This window comes from Salvelinus namaycush, chromosome 26 (genome assembly GCF_016432855.1).
Source record: "Salvelinus namaycush isolate Seneca chromosome 26, SaNama_1.0, whole genome shotgun sequence".
Taxonomy (NCBI): Eukaryota; Metazoa; Chordata; class Actinopteri; order Salmoniformes; family Salmonidae; genus Salvelinus; species Salvelinus namaycush.
Window position 1 is genome coordinate 10,482,334 of NC_052332.1, and position 19,780 is coordinate 10,502,113.

A 19,780-nucleotide genomic window follows, 5' to 3' on the forward strand; every position below is an offset into this window, starting at 1 on the left:
CTGACAATGACAATGTTCCCATCCACAGGGCATGAGTGGTCACTGAATGGTTTGATGAGCATGAAAATTATATAACCTGTATGCCATGGTTCTCTTAGTCACCAGATCTCAACCCAATTGCACATTTATGGGAGATTCTGGAGTGACGCCTGAGACAGTGTTTTTCTTTGTGGAAGAATGGTGTCGCATCCATCCAATAGAGATCCAGACACTTGTAGAATATATGCCACAGTACATTAAAGTTTCTCTGGATCGTAGAGGCCCAATTCCCATTCAAGACATTTTATGTTGGTGTTTTATTTATTTTATTTGTTACCTGTACTTGGTTGGTGAATGCAACACTTAACTATACTGAACAAAAATATAAACGCAACATGTGAAGCGTTGGTCCCATGTTTCATGAGCTGAAATAAAAAACTGGGTGGGCCAACAGGGGTGGGGGGGGATTGCCTTCACCACAGCAGCCGAACCCCCCCTGCCTTGATCCTTCATCTGCAACCCTTGGCTTCATCCAGTCCATTCTCATTTCCCCGCTGAATCCTCACTCTCACATCCATTCCATATACGCAATAAGCATTCTAAACCCATTTCATGTCTGGTACTTAAACTTGTGAAATAGAGAAAGATGTAGGAGAGAGGGAAAAGGGGGAAAAAAGAGAGCGAGGAAAGATTGTGTGAGAGAAAGACTAGGAGAGAGAAAGGGACAGTGAGTCTGGCCAGTCCTCTAGTTTAATATCATTGGCAGGGCTGTAATACTGTAATACACTCTGTAGATGGCCATTAATATCAATATAACATGATTTGATTGATTTGGACTCATCCTGTAATAGAGAACCACATTATTACTTCTTACTCTGTTTCTCTGTGGGATTCCCCTGGAGTAGGATGTGGCACACAGGGTTAACTAGTCACACACAGAGGAGAGGATAATGCCTAATCAAGCATTATCACACACACACACACACACACACACACACACACACACACACACACACACACACACACACCGAGGAGAGGATAATGCCTAATCAGGCATGATCCCATACACACAAGCATGTACAGACAAAGGCATAGTCACACCAACAGGTAGCCCTGAGAGCGTGTGACGTGTGTTAACGGGGAAGTAAATATACAGTTGCGATTTCCTTATTTGGGGACAGCAGTGTATGCTAGCCTTTGCTGCCATGCTAAGGAAGGCATAGCTGTGATTTGACACTGTCGCTCCAATTTAAGAGGATATTTTATCACATCTAAAATTACACACTACCTGGCTACAGAAGACCTGATAATAGAATAGCGCAGAGAAAATGATCTCACTATGGCTGCGTTTACACAGGCAGCCCAATTCTGATGATTTCTTTCAATAATTGGTCTTAATACGTATCAGATCAGCTTTGAAAAAGATCTGATGTGAGAGATCTGATTGGTCAAAAGACCAATTACTGGGGAAAGAATATTGGAATTGGGCTGCCTGTGTAAACACGGCCTCTACCTGGCTGCATGGTCGGTGGTAAGAGCACATTAATGTGCAGCTAACACACATGCGTCGTAAGAACACATCTCACTCTCACACCAATCACAACAGTTAACACACACACACACACACACACACAAGTACATGCCAATTCTTTTGGCGATAACACATTCAGGATTTTGTTAAAGTACCTTCAGTAGCTCTCAGTAGACAAGCATCAGAGGCAAGTCATCATTGTAAATCAGAATTTGTTTTTAATTGCCTTACCTGTATAATTAAAGGTGAAAAAGAGAAAAAAGGTTGTTAATCTTTTTTACATGTTGGTCCTTGATTTATTGCAAATATTCAGATTAGGCTGATATCTGTCTAATGTGCATGAATTAATGGTCTATACCAAGCCATAGTACCCTAATAAATAACCCAGCCTTAACCCTAACAAGGGCAGGATATGACAGTGAATGGTGCTGTTGACTGTGTGAGAAAAGTTTTGCGTAGCCCACACACGTCTCTTCTCTTCCATTTGAGTTGTAAACTTCAAGTATGATTTGCATCTTTCTGGGCATTAGTAACCAACCCACCAGGTTAAGTGCTTACTGTATGGAACTGTCAGGTGGAAAATTGACAGGTTCTTTGGAATCTGGGTTGAGCAGGCAGAGTGAAGTAGAGAACAAATATTTCAAACAAATAATATTTGTGGCCATTCGCCTTGTTTCAGTCTTGTTTTTAAAAAAATTGATAAAAGCAGAGACACAGAGCTACAAAATGGTATATCATACACTGCATTTGAGGTATAATGGGAAAGTAATTCAGTCTTTTAAAAGTTGATAAACTTGTAAACACACTTGAGAAAATGGCCTTTGAACATTTTGGTACCTACTGGAGGGCTCCTTGTCTACACCAGGGCTGCCTAACCCTGTTCCTGGAGAGCTACCCTCCTGTAGGTTTTCCTTTCAACCCCAGTTGTAACTAACCTGATTCAGTTTATCAACCAGCTACTTATTAGAATCAGGTGCGCTAGAATTGGGTTGGAGAGCCAAGGTCTACACCCATTCAGCATCATTCACACCCTCTTAAGCTTTAGCCCCCACCCAAACTGACCATTTTACTCACCCTAGCAGAGCTGGTTAGGCTGTTTTCATGTTAGCGTTGGTGAATAACTGTGCTGCTGGCAAGAATTTCATTACGCTTTTTTGCAGACGTTTACTGACACCAGCTCTATTCAACGGGTGTTGAATGTTTGTAAATTCATCAGCTATTATGCGCTCAGTCACACTCAGACGAGAGTGCTCTGAAATTGGAGTAGATGGCCAGACTAAATTTACGAACGCACCCAAAATGGTTACTTGCATAGTGGAGTCTTTTGTTAAGACATGTAGCTAGCTGGCTAAACAATGAACCATAATCCCTACTCATGACGGTACTACCCTGCATGAATTTGCAGGTAGCTAACCAACCAGGTGCAATGTTAGCTAGCTAACATAAGGCTATAATTAGCCAAGCAAATGGCTCTGAGATACAATTAATAAGACCATATACGTAACGTTAGCTAGCTAACAGTACACAAACTTGAAATGAAACATCTTTGTCAAAATTTAAAACGTGTAATGTCTGAAAATATATTGGACCAATGACCAATGGTCTAATTTCTTGTTTGTTTCCCCCCCAAAATATTTTGCATCTTCAAATTGGTAGGCATGTTATGTAAATCAAATGATACAAACCCCCCAAAATCTATTTTAATTCCAGGTTGTAAGACAACAAAATAGGAAAAATGCCAAGGGGGTGAATACTTTCACAAGCCACTGTAGCTAGACTGTCTTACTCGTATACATCATTCATGGACGGACAAGTCTCCTGTTGGATGCCATGGTTGCCCTTAGTTTGACGATGTAATCCGGAAACAGGTGTTTTCGCCATCTCCTTAGCTATCAGACTCAAATTACACTGATTTCAAAACTGTCCTCCAGAAAGTGGAGAGCACCATTATGCAGTTTTAATACACAATGCATTTTTTTTAAAGCATTAGACAGGATTACCTAGACATATTGACCAGCTCAAATAGACCTTAGCATGTTATATGGCAGACAAATCCAAACTCATCTCTCAGCATGTCCAGCCCACTCATTATCTCAGCCGATCATGGCTAGCAGGAAGGTTTCTGGCTTTTTCTGTGGCTAAACCAACTAGGCTCCTAATTTAATAATTTTATTCGTATTTACAGATGGCATACACGTTTGTTCTTAAGGCACATGAAAGTTCACATGTTCGAGAAGGCATTTCTGTCAAAAAAAACCCTGCATTTTGATAAAAAAAAGTTTAACTTCTTGCCACTATAGGGGGTGCTGTTTCGCATTAGCATAATTTGCTCTACAGATTAAACTGCCTAGTACTCAATTCTTGCTCGTACAGTATGCAATATGAAACTCTCTAGTTTCTATAGCCGTTTGAATTATGTCTCTGAGTGGAACAGAACTCATTCTACAGCACTTTTCCTGATATGGAGTGAGATTTCAGAAATCTTGGCCTCTGGTCCCAGGTCAGTTTTAAAGTCCCTGTAAATCCTATGAGGATACAAACACTGCCCACGCCTTCCTCTAGATGTCAGTAAGAGGTGACAATTTGAATGGAGTCGATTGCGCAATCAGGGCCTGTATAAAAGAGCACAAGGCGGAAGTGGCTTTCTTTTCCTGCTGCGCCTGACGCACGAAGGACGTCGGACCTGCTCTCTTTCCAAGCTGTTGTTTAGCCAGTAATATATCGCCGGTCATGTTTTTACTCGTTATAGGTGTTAAAAACATCATAAGGTAGTTAATTTAAACCGTTTTATAGCAATTTATATCCGTTTAGTGCGATTTTGAGGCATTGCTTTGTGATGCACTTTGAAGCGCCGGGCACGTTTCAGGGTCCCGGTCGAACGTTAGTGGGCATTTCGACGGACAAGAGGACATCTTTCGACCAAAAGAAGATTAGACCCAAGAAAGGATACATTGCCCAAGATTCTGATGGAAGATCACCTCATAGTAAGAAATATTTAAGATGATAAATCGTTGTTCTGTCGAAAAATGTTAAACGCATATTCCGCCATTTTTATTGGTATAGCTTCGCTTGGCGAACCCTGTATTGCACAGTAAGGATAATTTTAGAAATGTAATTCAGCGATTGCATTAAGAACTAATTTGTCTTTCGATAGCTGTCCAACTTATATTTTTTTAGTCAAGTTTATGAATAGTTATTCATGAGACAAGATCACTGTCAAATATGGCGCCCGACATTTTCAGGCTAGTTTTGCTAGTATTGTCATTGTATAACCACGGTTTTTTGTGGCTAAATATGCACATTTTCGAACAAACTCTATATGTATGTTGTAATATGATGTTACAGGAGTGTCATCGGAAGAATTCTGAGAAGGTTAGTGAAAAAATTAATATATTTTGGCGATGATTACGTTATCGCTCTCTTTGGCTTGAATCAATGCTCGGGTAACGTTTGCACATGTGGTATGCTAATATAACGATTTATTGTGTTTTCGCTGTAAAACACTTAGAACATCTGAAATATTGTCTGAATTCACAAGATCTGTGTCTTTCCATTGCTGTGAGCTGTGTATTTTTAAGAAATGTTTTATGATTAGTAATTAGGTAATACACGTTGCTCTCTGTATTTATTCTAGTCGAGTTGTGATGGTGGGTGCAATTGTAAACTATGATTTATACCTGAAATATGCAAATTTTTCTAACAAAACCTATCCTATACAATAAATATGTTATCAGACTGTCATCTGATGAGGTTTTTTCTTGGTTAGTGGCTATCAATATCTTTATTTGGCCGAATTGGTGATAGCACCTGATGGAGTAAGAAACTGATGGAGTTAGAAAAGTGGTGTCTTTTGCTAACGTGGTTAGCTAATAGATTTACATATTTTGTCTTCCCTGTAAAACATTTTAAAAATCTGAAATGGTGGCTTTATTCACAAGATCTGTATCTTTCATTTGGTGTCTTGGACTTGTGATTTAATGATATTTAGATGCTACTATTTAATTGTGACGCTATGCTAGCGATGCTAATCAGTGTGGGGGGGGTGGGGGGTGATCCCGGATCCGGGGTTGAGAGGCGGTAAAAGTTAAGTTCCAACTGCTCTCCTGTGAAGTAGTGACCCGCGACATAAGCCTAGTTTCCTGTAAGGGGTGACATTTAATAGGAAACGGCTTAGTTGGTTACATCTTAAAATTAAATTAAAGTTTATTCAGCCAATGCAAGTAAAAAATACAATCCAATACCGAAATCAAACACAGAGGGGCACAGGAAGTCGTGCAGCCCAGGAGGCAGGAGCCATTCTTTCAGTCATCTCATACATTTCCTCAGTAGCCATGTGTTCTTTACAAACAGGGATCCACTGCATTCACTTCCCTTGGGTCTAGAACATAAAAAAGAAGGGGGTTTAAATACACACATCTGAAACCATATGACACATTAATTGTCCAATGGGAGCGCTCATTAGTTAATTAGGCAACTAATTACACCTGTGACAGAATTGCACTGGGGGGCTCATTTTCATAGGGCAGCGCACTATACAGCCGACAATGCACTTTTTAAAGGCATTTTCCCAGACGTTCACAGAGATCACATTCATGGTAAATGCTGCGCATGTTGGATCAAGTATACATTAGCTTTAAAATCTGTTAGAGTCTTTCTTTGAAGGAAATCTCGAAAACAATCATAGTTGTCTTGATCTTCTGCCTCAGTGAATCTACAGTAAAGGCACCACTGATGCCCCTGACTAAAAAATCATTGCTAGAAGACCACACTATAATCACTGTCATTGCCCACATAGCTCCTCTATTGTGTGTCAATCTATGTACGTGGGTATGTGGGTGCTGTGGTGTCTGTCTCCTATGTGGGCTGCCATTATGTTTCTGTTTCCTTGTCATAGTGAATTGTTCCCATTGGAGTGATGCAACTGTAGCAGCCTCATGAGCCATCATGGGGCCTGTATGAGTCTTGTTTGTGCTTCTGTCGTGTACAACCTGTTTTCTGTCATTCTCATTATGTAAGGGGATAGGGTGTTCATTCCCTCCCAACACACACCACGAGCATGCAGGTTGCATGAGTAAGATTCCTATTATTTTACCAGTGGCACGGCTCCTACACTAAACTATTCCACTGGCGTCACCATATGATAGGTATATAAACTCAGGAAAAAAAGAAACGTCCTCTCACTGTCAACTGCGTTTATTTTCAGCAAACTTAACATGTGTAAATATTTGTATGAACATAACAAGATTCAACAACTGACACATAAACTGAACAAGTTCCACATACATGTGACTAACAGAAATGGAATGATGTCCCTGATCAAAGGGGGGGTCAAAATCAAAAGTAACAGTCAGTATCTGGTGTGGCCACCAGCTGCATTAGGTACTGCAGTGCATCTCCTCCTCATGGAATGCACCAGATTTGCCAGTTCTTGCTGTGAGATGTTACCCCACTTTTCCACCAAGGTACCTGCAAGTTCCCAGACATTTCTGGGGGGAATGGCCCTAGCCCTCACCCTCCGATGCAACAGGTCCCAGACGTGCTCAATGGGATTGAGATCCGGGCTCTTCGCTGGCCATGGCAGAACACTGACATTCCTGTCTTGCAGGAAATCACGCACAGATCGAGCAGTATGGCTGGTGGCATTGTCATGCCGGAGGGTTATGTCAGGATGAGCCTGCAGGAAAGGTACCACATGAGGGAGGATGATGTCTTCCCTGTAACGCACAACATTGAGATTGCCTGCAACGACAACAAGCTCAGTCCGATGATGCTGTGATACACTGCCCCAGACCATGACGGACCCTCCACCTCCAAATCGATCCCGTTCCAGAGTACAGGCCTCGGTGTAACGCTCATTCCTTCAACGATAAACACGAATCCAACCATCAACCTTGGTGAGACAAAACCACGGTTGCCAGTCCTGTCTGGTCCAGCAACGGTAGATTTGTGCCCATAGGCGACGTTGTTGCCGGTGATATCTGGTAAGGACCTGCCTTACAACAGGCCTACAAGCCCTCAGTCCAGCCTCTCCCAGCCTATTGCGGACAGTCTGAGCACTGATGGAGGGATTGTGCGTTCCTGGTGTAAGTCGGGCAGTTGTTGCCATCCTATACCTGTCCCGCAGGTGTGATGTTCGGATGTACTGATCCTGTGCAGGTGTTGTTACACCTGGTCTGCCACTGCGAGGACGATCAGCTGTCCGTCCTGTCTCCCTGTAGTGCCGTCTTAGGCGTCTCACAGTACGGACATTGCAATTTATTGCCCTGGCCACATCTGTAGTTGTCATGCCTCCTTGCAGCATGCCTAAGGCACGTTCACGCAGATGAGCAGGGACCCTGGGCATCTTTCTTTTGGTGTTTTTCAGAGTCAGTAGACCTTACCCCCTTTTTCTCCCCAATTTCGTGGTATCCAATTGTTAGTAGTTACAGCCTTGTAACTGCAACTCCCGTACGGACTCGGGAGAGACGAAGGTCTTGAGCCATGCATCCTCCGAAACACAACCCAACCTAGCCGCACTGCTTCTTGACACAACGCACATCCAACCCGGAAGCCAGCCGCACCAATGTGTCGGAGGAAACACCGTACACCTGGCGACCTGGTCACCGTGCACTGCGCCCGGCCCGCAGCAGGAGTCGATAGTGCGCGATGAGACAAGGATATCCCTGCCGGCCAAACCCTCCCTAACCCGGACGACGCTGGGCCAATTGTGCGTCGCGCCATGGACCTCCCGGTCACGGCCTACTGCGACAGAACCTGGGCTCGAACCCAGAATCTCTGGTGGCACAGCTAGCACTGCGATGCAGTGCCCTAGTCCACTGCGCCACCCGGGAGGCCAGAAAGGCCTCTTTAGTGTCCTAAGTTTTCATAACTGTGACCTTAATTGTTTTAACCCTTTACAATGAAGATCTGTGAAGTTACTTGGATTCTTACGAACTATCTTTGAAAGACAGGGTCCTGAAAAAGGGACGTTTCTTTTTTTGCTGAGTTTAGTAGTTATGTCTGCCACAGACCATTACAGTCATAATTATAGCTGACTAATATATACAGTGGACAGTAGCTGTTTAGTCACAGTTATAGTTATAGCTCAGAGATGAAGTGTGAAAAAAGACTGTAAGACCACAGTTAGCTGGTAACTGTAACACACACACACACACACACACACACACACACACACACACACACACACACACACACACACACACACACACACACACACACACACACACACACACACACACACACACACACACACACACACACACACACAATGGTTCCATAACCATAGCAGGATAAAGCAGTGCTCTGTCTTTTATGTAAGTGCTGCACATTCTACTGTGATCGTGTTTGGGCTGGAGCTGGAGGATTCTGAATGGCGTGATGGAGCATGTGTGTGGAGGGTGTTGGAGTCTCCAGATTATTACTGCATTATTCATCTGTTCAGTTGACACACCTCACTGCACAGAACGCACGCACGCACGCACACACACACACACACACACACACACACACACACACACACACACACACACACACACACACACACACACACACACACACACACACACACACACACACACACACACACACACACAAAGCTTTTAATGCATTATCACAGTGTCAAACACAGTTCTTTATACACGCTCGCATAAGAGGTTGTCCCTAAGAGAGTGTATGATGCAACAGTAACTTAAAGAGCAACTGCCCCTAAAAACCAATTAATCCCTTTGAAAACGCTATATGCGGCATGATATGAGTCAGAAACATTTAGTCTAGTGTCAGAATTGACTACAAAGAGTAATTTGTATAATTTTGTCATAAAGTCAGTCTCGTCTAAAAAGGAGTTTCGAACCTCAGTGTGTCACAGCGAGTAAATGAAGGTTTTCTTGTTGTCAACCCCTTTTGCTCCAAGTGCAAATTGCCCCTCCCCCCACATCGCTTCCCTTCATTGAATAGGCCTTCGTTGTTTCATCGCCCCCCAACCAACGCGTTCGAAGGATCACGGCCGTTTGAGACTGAAAAGCCCCATAGAGGTTGACCATGTAATGCATGCTGCAAGCAGGATGCATAGCCAACAACTATGGTTTGCATGCCCTGCCGAAGGACCCTATAATGCGGAATAGCTGGTTGGAGTTCCCCAGTGGTGGTGAGTATACCTGTAGCTAGACCATAGACGGCTGGTTATGTATCTGGTTATGTATATATTTTGATCATCATTATCACTATCATTGCTAGCATAGGTGACGTTAACTAGCAGACTGCAACCTAGCTAGCTGGCTGACTGATGTTAGCCTACCGCAATACAACTCCGATTTGGCTTGGAAACACGATAGCATTTCAAAAGAAGGCAACTAATTAGTGGGAAAACCTTTAGTCATAATTGTGATGTCACCAGATTGACTTTAGATGATGTATTACTTTAGCTAACTAGTGAAGATTGAGGGGACCACCATTTATTAGCTAGCTAACATTATCACAGCTAACTATTATTGATCAACTTTGCTTGCAACAGTAATGGCAACATTGCCATCTCTCTAAAGTAAATTTGATGACATCAAAATATGACAAAGTCGTTTCCTACTAATTATTTTCCTACTTAGTATAATTTAGACTAAACATTCACATTAGCCTCCGAGGTGCAACCCATGTCGTCGGACGGGCGCCACAGTGTCCCCCGACCCCTCCTGTCTCAGCCTCTGGTATTTATGCTGCAATAGTTTATGTGTCGGGGGGCTAGGGTCAGTCTATTATATCTGGAGTATTTCTCCTGTCTTATCCGGTGTCCTGTGTGAATTTAAGTATTCTCTCTCTAATTCTCTCTCTCTTTTTCTCTCTTTTTCTCTCTTTTTCTTTCTTTCTTTCTTTCTTTCTTTCTTTCTTTCTTTCTTTCTTTCTTTCTTTCTTTCTTTCTTTCTTTCTTTCTTTCTTTCTTTCTTTCTTTCTTTCTTTCTTTCTTTCTTTCTTTCTTTCTTTCTCTCTGAGGACCTGAGCCCTAGGACCATGCCTCAGGACTACCTGGCCTGATGACTCCTTGCTGTCCCCAGTCCACCTGGTCGTGCTGCTGCTCCAGTTTCAACTGTTCTGCCTGCGACTATGGAACCCTGACCTGTTCACCGGACATGCTACCTGTCCCAGACCCGCTGTTTCAATTCTCTAGAGACAGCAGGAGTGATAGAGATACCCTCTACAACCACTGTGATTATTATTATTTGACCCCACCCCTCATAGTCTGGTTCCTCTCTAGGTTTTTTCCTAGGTTCTGGCCTTTCTAGGGAGTTTTTCCTAGCCACCGTGCTTCTACACCTGCATTGTTTGCTGTTTGGGGTTTTAGGCTGGGTTTCTGTACAGCACTTTTTGACATAAGCTGATGTAAGAAAGGCTTCATAAATACATTTGATTGATTGATTGATGTCTAGGGCACAAGTAAATATTGACTGCAGCTGTGCTGGTACTAGTTAACTCATGTCTGATTACAACAGTGTACTAACTAGCAGCAACAAACTCAAACAAACCTAGGGCCATCGCAAAACATGTCAAAGTTGGTTACATAGTGTATCGGCATCACCATCCTGAAGCTAATTCAATCTGGAGCCAGTCAGTCTACATCTGTAAAGCATAGAATTAGCTTCCAAACAAGATTACGTTATTTCTCAAGCTATGCTTATAATTGAGGGATGATGACAATGGTTGACTCTGTTTTTCTGTTCCACAAAGTGCACAGTTGAGTGCCAGACTGATCCCCTGGTCATGAATGAATGCCAGGACCTACCAGAAGGAGCAAAGGTGGGTATCATAGCATGTCCAGCTATGTGATTGAACTAGTATAGTGACCTCCAAAAATCATTTAATTCATTGTTCACTTGCTATTTTCACAACTTGTCAGGCAAGACAGAGTAAAAGTGTGTCACGCGACACAAGTACCCTTGTGACACCTTATTCGAGTCTACCTCGAAAAGGACATGCCATCAGGAGGCCTCTGAAAGGGACCCGAGTTACTGCCCTGATGACACAGAAGGCTTCATCAACAATGACAGGTAATGTGTGTTATGTGAAATGTGTAAAGTTGTATTGAAAAATACCCAGCTTCATAAAATAGTAGGCTAATTCTCCTATGTAGCAGATACAGCTAGTAGAGGATTTTTGGTTGTGAAGTTCATTAGCTGTCTATTATATCACCCTGTCACAGACCCTCCCAGTCAACACCACCTCATAAGTTTGCCTGCTGTAGTTGTTCGAGAGATGTTCAGTTTGCAGCTGAACATGCAGCATAGAAAGACCAGCAATGGGGGCCCTCATCAGCATCATGCAGACATGATGGACATGGTCGTCCTGTTCATGGCTCCTAAGTAACTTTACAGTATTTTGTATACTTCTCACATTATTAGCTCAGAACATACTTTGCATTATTACATATAACCGGGAAATAACTTTTGGATATAAGAGCGACGGGAAATACAACTTTCCTGAATTGTATCCTTTGTTTGTACCCCCCAAGGCAATTCCACTTATCCCAGAGGCTGCTCCAAGACGGCTCCGGCAAAGAAAAGGTATTTGGAGTCGACTCTTAGTCCGACTCAGGAGCCATGCATACTTCCCACAAAGAAAAGCTTCCGAGTATATTACTCACTAAAGTTCAGTCTCTGCCGATATCACGACGGCTCTCAAGGAACTATACTCGACTTTGAGCAAAATGGAAACCTCATATTCTGAAGATCCTTGTAGCTGGGGAGTTTAATAAAGCAAATCTGAGGAAGATGTTTTATCAACACATCGCCTGCACCACTAGCGCTTCAAACACTCTCGGCCATTGCTACTCTCCTTTCCGGGATGGCTACAAGGCCCTCCCCCGCACACCCTTCGGTAAATCAGATCATGCCTCCATCCTGCTCCTCCCTTCCTATAGACAGGAATTCAAACAGCATGTACCTGTGGAATGGACTATTCATAGTTGGTCTGACTAGTTGTAATTAATGTTTCAAGATTGTTTTGATGAAATGGACTGGGATATGTTCTGGGTTGCCTCTGAGAATAACATTGACGTATACACTGACACGGTGATTGAGTTCAGCCAGAAGTGTATGGGAGATATTGTTCCCACTGTGACAATTAAAACCTATCCAAACCAAAAACCCTGAATTGATGTCAGCATTCGTGCAAAACTGAAAGCACAAACCATCTCATTCAACCACGGCAAGGTGACTGGAAATATAGTCAAGTACAAACAGTCCAGTTATGCCCTTCGTAAGAGAATCAAACATGCAAAAAGTATGTGGCAGGGACTCAAGACAATCAAGGATTATAACGTGAAAGACAGCCACTTCGTGGACACTGACGTCTTGCTCCCAGACAAGCTAAACACCTTCTTTGCCCGGTTTGAGTGCAACACAGTTCCGCCGAAACACCATGAAGTGCTTTGAGAGTCTAGTTAAAGATCATATCACCTCCACCTTACCAGACACCCAAGTTTCACTGCAATTTGCATACCGCCCCAATAGATCCACGGATGACGTAGTCACCATTGCATTGCACACTGTCCTATCCCATCTGGACAAGAGGAATACCTACGTAAGAATGTTGTTCATTGACTACAGGTCAACCTTCAACACCATATTACCCTCCAAGCTCATCATTAAGCTCGGGGCCCTGGGTCTGAACCCTGCCCTGTGAGGTCCTGGACTTTCTGATGGGCCACCCTCAGGTGGTGAAGGTAGACAACAACACCCATAAGGGTGCGTACTCAGCCCCTCCTGTACTCCCTGTTCACCAATGACTGCGTGGCTATGCATGTCTCCAACTCAATCATCAAGTTTGCAGACGACACAACAGTGGTAGGCCTGATTACCAACAATGACGAAACAGCCTACAGGGAGGATGTGAGGGCCCTGGCGGAGTGGTGCCAGGGAAATAACCTCTCCCTCAACATCAACAAAATTAAGGAGCTGATCGTGGACTTCATGAAACAGCAGAGGGAGCACGCCCCTATCCACATTGAAGAGATCGCAGTGGAGAAGGTGAAAAGATTCAAGTTCCTCAGTGTACACATCACTGACAATTTTAAATGATTCTTCCACACAGACAGTGTGGTGAAGAAGGCACAACAGGCCCCTAAGACCCTCACAAACGTTTATATATGCATCACTGAGAGCATCCTGTTGGGCTTTATCACTGCCTGGTACAGCAACTGCACTGTCTGCATCATCAGGGCTCTCCAGAGGGTGGTGTGGTCTGCCAAACGCATCACCGGGGGCACACTGCTTGCCCTGCAGGACATCTACAGCACCCGGTGTCACAGGAAGGCCAAGAAGATCATCAAGGACCTCAGCCAACCGAGCCACGACCTGTTCACACCGCTACCATCCAGAAGGCGAGGACAGTACAAGTGCGGCTGAAAAACAGCTTCTATCTTAAGGCCATCAGACTGTTAAATAGCCATCTCTAGCCAGCCTCCACCCAGTACCCTGCCCTGAACTTAGTCCCTGTCACTAGCCGGCTACACCTGGTTACTCAACCCTGCTTCTGCCCTCTGTACAGTACATAGACATGGAATCACTGGTCACTTTAATAATGGAATACTGGTCACTTTAATAATGTTTACATAGTGTTTTACTCATTTCATAAGTGTATATACTGTATTCTAGTCAATGCCATCCTATTCAACTATTGGTGTATGTATACTATTCAATCCTACGTATGATACAGTTATACTACATATTCTATTCACATACTGTCCACAACGTCTATAATGTGTAAACACCCTCCCCTCAGCGATTGATGGTTTTTGCGACTGACTTGAAGAAACTTTCAAAGTTCTTGCTATAATATGTTCTTGGTATTTTACCAAATAGTGCTATCTTCTGTATATCCCACTACCTTGTCACAACACAACTGATTGGCTCAAACGCATTAAGAAGGAAAGAAATTACACAAATTAACTTTTAAGAAGGCAGACCTGTTAATTGAAATGCATTCCAGGTGACTACCTCATGAAGCTGGTTGAGAAAATGCGAAGAGTGTGCAAAGCTGTCATCAAGGCAAAGGGTGGCTATTTGAAGAGTCTCAAATATAAAATATATTTTGATATCTTTTACACTTTTTTGGTTACTACATGATTCCATATGTGATGTTTCATAGTTTTGATGTCTTTACTATTATTCTACAATGTAGAAAATAGTAAAAATAAAGAAAAACCCTTAAATGAGTAGGTGTTCTAAAACCTTTGGCCGGTAGATTAAATAAGTTATTTCTGTTTATTTATTTTTATATTAATTGCAAAAATTTCATAAAACCTGTTTTTGCTTTCTCATGATTTGGTCTTGTGTGTAGATTGATGAGGGAAAAATGTATTTAATCAATTTTAGAATAAGGCTGTAACGTAACAAAGGTTACTTTTTGAATGCATTGTAGAATGACTATTTTCTTCATGCTTAACTAAAGGCCTGCTTGGTGACAGTAGTGTGCATATGGTTTGATATGTATGCGTGTGAACCTTCCTTAGGGATGTTTAGCTACCTTGCGTGTGTGTATGTTTTTGTGTGTGTGTGTGCATGCGTGCCTGTGTCCGTGCGTGTGCATTTGCATACACCTCTTCCCATTTCTACAGTTTTTTCAGCACGCTAAATTTTGTAACAAAAGCCATGCTGTAATGCCTCCGGCCCCTTATCTCAGAAGTTTACATGTTTTCTCCACAAAATCTCTGCAGTGTCACAGGAGAATGCCATAATGTTGTATGTCTTGTGGGGTTGTCAACAAAACAAAATGGTTTGCAGGCAGGAATACTTGCACTTTTGGGGTCCAGGGACGGTTAGTATAAAGCACTTTCCTTTGGTGAGTACGTGCATGTATTTGTTAGGGTATGCCTACACGCACGCACTTGGTGAGTGTGTATACGTGAGTTGGTGAGTGTGTGTGTCTGTGAGGGAGAATGTGAGTATGAGTGAGCGAGCAATATTCTTACCTGTTAGAAAATGTATGAAAAATATCAATTCTTCACCCAGAATGCTGAGCTAGCAGAGGCGTGGAGCGAGGGAAATCCCAGAGGCATAGTTTCAATCTCTCTTTATTTCCCATACTCTTTCTCTTATCTCTCTCCATCTCTGTCCCACTTCCTCTCTCCTACGCTCCTTCCTCATCTCGTTCCCTCTATTTCTCTCCCTCCCTCCCCAACCTTTCCTTTCCCCCTCTTTGCACTCTTTTTCAACTCTCTCTCTCATTATATCTCCTTCCTCTCACCTATTTGTCTCATAAACAAGGAGGTTTATAACAATCAGTTTATATTACCTCTCCACTACACTTTATTTCTCTATCTTTATCCCTATCTCTACTTTCTCTCTCTCCCTCTTTCTCTCGCCGCCCCCCCACCCCCCCATCTCCACTCTCTCTCTATCTTCATGTCATTATCAGTTCTTATTTCCTTTCCCCAGTCGTAAGGGTAGCTGTGACTATAGCTGTGTACCAGGCCCAGGGCTGAACTTAGTCAAACCCATTCTGCAGTATTTATACAATAGCTCATTTTCCCATAGTCATAACATCACAGAATGGTTTTTGGGTACACTAAAAAACCTGACGAAAACGTTGTAAGCTTAACTTGTAGGCTAGGCCACCCCCCCCCCCCCCCCCCAACTATTATTGCTATGGATGAGCTCAAAGATTATTCAGTTTTTTTAAATTCCCATACAGTTTCTAAATAAATACACTGTATACACATGGCTTTTTTATGTTTCCTTGAATTCCAGCCACAGTGACCAAAAACAGGAAGAGAGACAGAGCGTAAGAACAAATTCTTATTCATAATGACGGCCTACCCCGGCCAAACCCGGATGACGCTGGGCCAATTGTGCACCGCCCTATGGGTTCTCACAATCACGACCGGATGTGATGCAGCCAGGATTCAAACCAGGGACTGCAGTATCACCTCTTTAACTGAGATGCAGTGCCTTAGAACGCTGCGCCACTCGGGAGCCCCTTACCGGTAGGCAAATGTGAATGTTTCTGTGTGTTTGTTTCTCTCTCTCTTTCTCTCTCTCTCTCTGTGTGTGTAGAGGTCTGAGGTGATGCGATGTGATGTCAGAGGGAGAGAGAGAGAGAGAGAGAGTGGACAGGTGAAATGAGGCGTACTGATCCTTGTTATGGCTGCAAAAACACCCCACATCACACACCATTAGCCTTTAAATTACTGTCACACAGATTCGGCACGACATGAGCTGTCAACCTGGAAAACACACAGACTGCAATTAGTAAATATCATCCTCTGCAAGATGTCCCAATCGTCACTGACACAAGCAAACAAACACACACACACGGCACACCCCAATTCATGCACGAATACACACACACACACACCCTCCCACAAACGCTCCCACAACACCCCAACCCCCATCCTACACACACATCCCAACGTCCCCAGAATAATCATCCAGGATCAATCAGAGATGTAAAGAAGTGTCTCTGCAGCCTTGAGATGTCAGCCTTTATCAGGTGATGGACCACAGCAGTCTGTTTTAGTATTCAACTCTGTTTTCACATTCACGCCTCACCTATTCATCACCTGTTTATGTGGATAGAGTAAAGTCCCCTAACTTTGCTCTGTTGTCCCGATTGCTGCTGATTAAAACTGAAACTTCAGCTGATTTCACTTGTTATTTGGAGCACTGGATGTTGTTTTGAGGGCATTGCTGCCCCGTCGAAGGAATGGTTTAGGGAAAAGACCTATGCTGAGTGGCAGCTAGTGAAAGTGGCACGCACACACACACACACACACACACACACACACACACACACACACACACACACACACACACACACACACACACACACACACACACACACACACACACACACACACACACACACACACACACACACACACACACACACACAGAGGTGTTGAGTGGCAGCTAAGAGGCCTGAAGACGACAGCTTTTGTGTCTAACACAGGTTGTGTTTTGGAAAGGGAATAACCTTGTTAGCTCTGGCAATATGGTAGCTGTGTGTGTGTGTGTGTGTGTGTGAGTCCTTGAGTGCGTGCCTGCGTACGTGTGTATGTATGGAGGAGTGCTAATTTGATCCATCTGAGGTGACAGTGATCAAGGGAAGTGATGTCATCATGACTTCAGCTGAGGGATCTCAAAATCGATTTGTTCCCCACTCAAACTTGAAGCGTGCCTCTGTCTCTCTCTCTCTCTCCTCTATTTCTCTCCTTTTTCTTTTCCTCTCAATCTCTCAATCTCTCCCCATTTCTCTCTGGGTTTTATAACCTCTCCCCTCTAATTTCTGGTTTCTGCTCTATGTCCCCCCCCCCCCCCACGCAACCCCTGGTTCCTGCTCTGTGTCTGTCCCGCTCCAGTGTAAACAGCTCCCAGGCTGTCTGTGTAAACAGACTCACGCTCCCTGCACTCTGTATGTGTGTGTTGTGTGTATGAATGTCAATAGCTCCATAACTGACGCTCAGTGATGTTTGAATTCCTGAAAAGATCCTTCTCAGGGCAAAAGCCTAATGCGCTTCTTCCATTTCCCTCTTATGTCCTTCTATCCCTCTTATTCTTCACTCTTCCATATCTTTCTCTTTTTATCTTTCCTCAAAGTGCTGTGTGTTTTCGTTGTGTATGTGTTCAGTATATGTGCACGTGTGTGTGTGTGTGTGTGTGTGTGTGTGTGTGTGTGAGTGACAGCCTTGCCTTTCTTGCTACAGATTTTATCAGGGATGAGTGTGTTTAAACAGGAAACAAAAACCTCTTCTCTATCTTCCTTCCATCCTGTCTCCTTTCATTTCCCTATACTTACATCCCTTCATTATCCCTCTGCCTGCATGGTCTTTTCGTTCCTTACTTCTCTCCTTCGTTCTTTTTGTTCCAACTTTCTTCTTTGTTATCTGTATCTCCCTCGTTCTTCTCTCTGTTTTTTTTTAAGCTTCTGTCGTTATTAGGCCTCTTCTACAGAAAAGGCATAACTTTATGGTGCATATTGGGGGGGTCAATGGGTTCCGGTGTAAATACCCCTGGAGGGGGACCTGGTGGTATACCCTCCCGGAAGATTTTAAATGGTGAATTTGAAGGGAAATGCATCCCCCAATTTGGTCAATATACCCCAATCATGACTGAAATACCTACAGTTGAAGTCAGAAGTTTACATAAACCTCAGCTAAATACATTTCTACTCAGTTTTTCACAATTCCTGACATTTAATCCTCTGTCACGACCGTCATAATAAGCGGACCAAGGCGCAGCGTGAGAGACATACATCTTCCTTTTATTAGACGAAGACGTAACACGAAACAATCTTACAAAACTAACAAAACAATAAACGACCGTGAGGCTATAAACGAAAGTGCACACACAAGCTACTAACGTTAAACATAGACAATTACCCACCAACACCTAAAGCCTATGGCTGCCTTAAATATGGCTCCCAATCAGAGACAACAATAAACAGCTGTCTCTGATTGAGAACCAAATCAGGCAACCATAGACTTTCCTAAACACCTACATTGAACACAACCCCATACATACTACAAAACCCCCTAAACAATACACACACCCTAAACTAGACAAAAACACACAAACATCCCATGTCACACCCTGACCTAACTAAACTAATAAAGAAAATCAATATAACAAAGGCCAGAGTGTGACAGTACCCCCCCCCCCCAAAGGTGCGGACTCCGACCGCAAAACCTGACACAGAAGGGGAGGGTCCGGGTGGGCCTTCCTATGGCGGCGGCTCGGGTGCGGGACGTGGACCCCCCTCCACCATAGTCACTACCCGCTTTGGTGGCGCCTCTGGAACGGCGAGTCCCGGACTGAATACCATCCCAGATGGCGCCACTGGACTGAGGGGCAGCTCCGGACTGAGGGGCAGTTCCGGACTGAGGGGCGGATCCTGGCTGGCTGGCTCTGGCGGATCCTGGCTGGCTGGCTCTGGCGGATCCTGGCTGGCGGGCGGCTCTGGCGGATCCTGGCTGGCGGGCGGCTCTGGCGGATCCTGGCTGGCGGGCGGCTCTGGCGGATCCTGGCTGGCGGGCGGCTCTGGCGGATCCTGGCTGGCGGGCGGCTCTGGCGGATCCTGGCTGGCTGGCTGACGGCTCTGGCTGGTCATGGCTGGCTGACGGCTCTGGCTGGTCATGGCTGGCTGACGGCTCTGGCTGGTCATGGCTGGCTGACGGCTCTGGCTGGTCATGGCTGGCTGACGGCTCTGGCTGGTCATGGCTGGCTGACGGCTCTGGCTGGTCATGGCTGGCTGACGGCTCTGGCTGGTCATGGCTGGCTGGCGGCTCTGGCT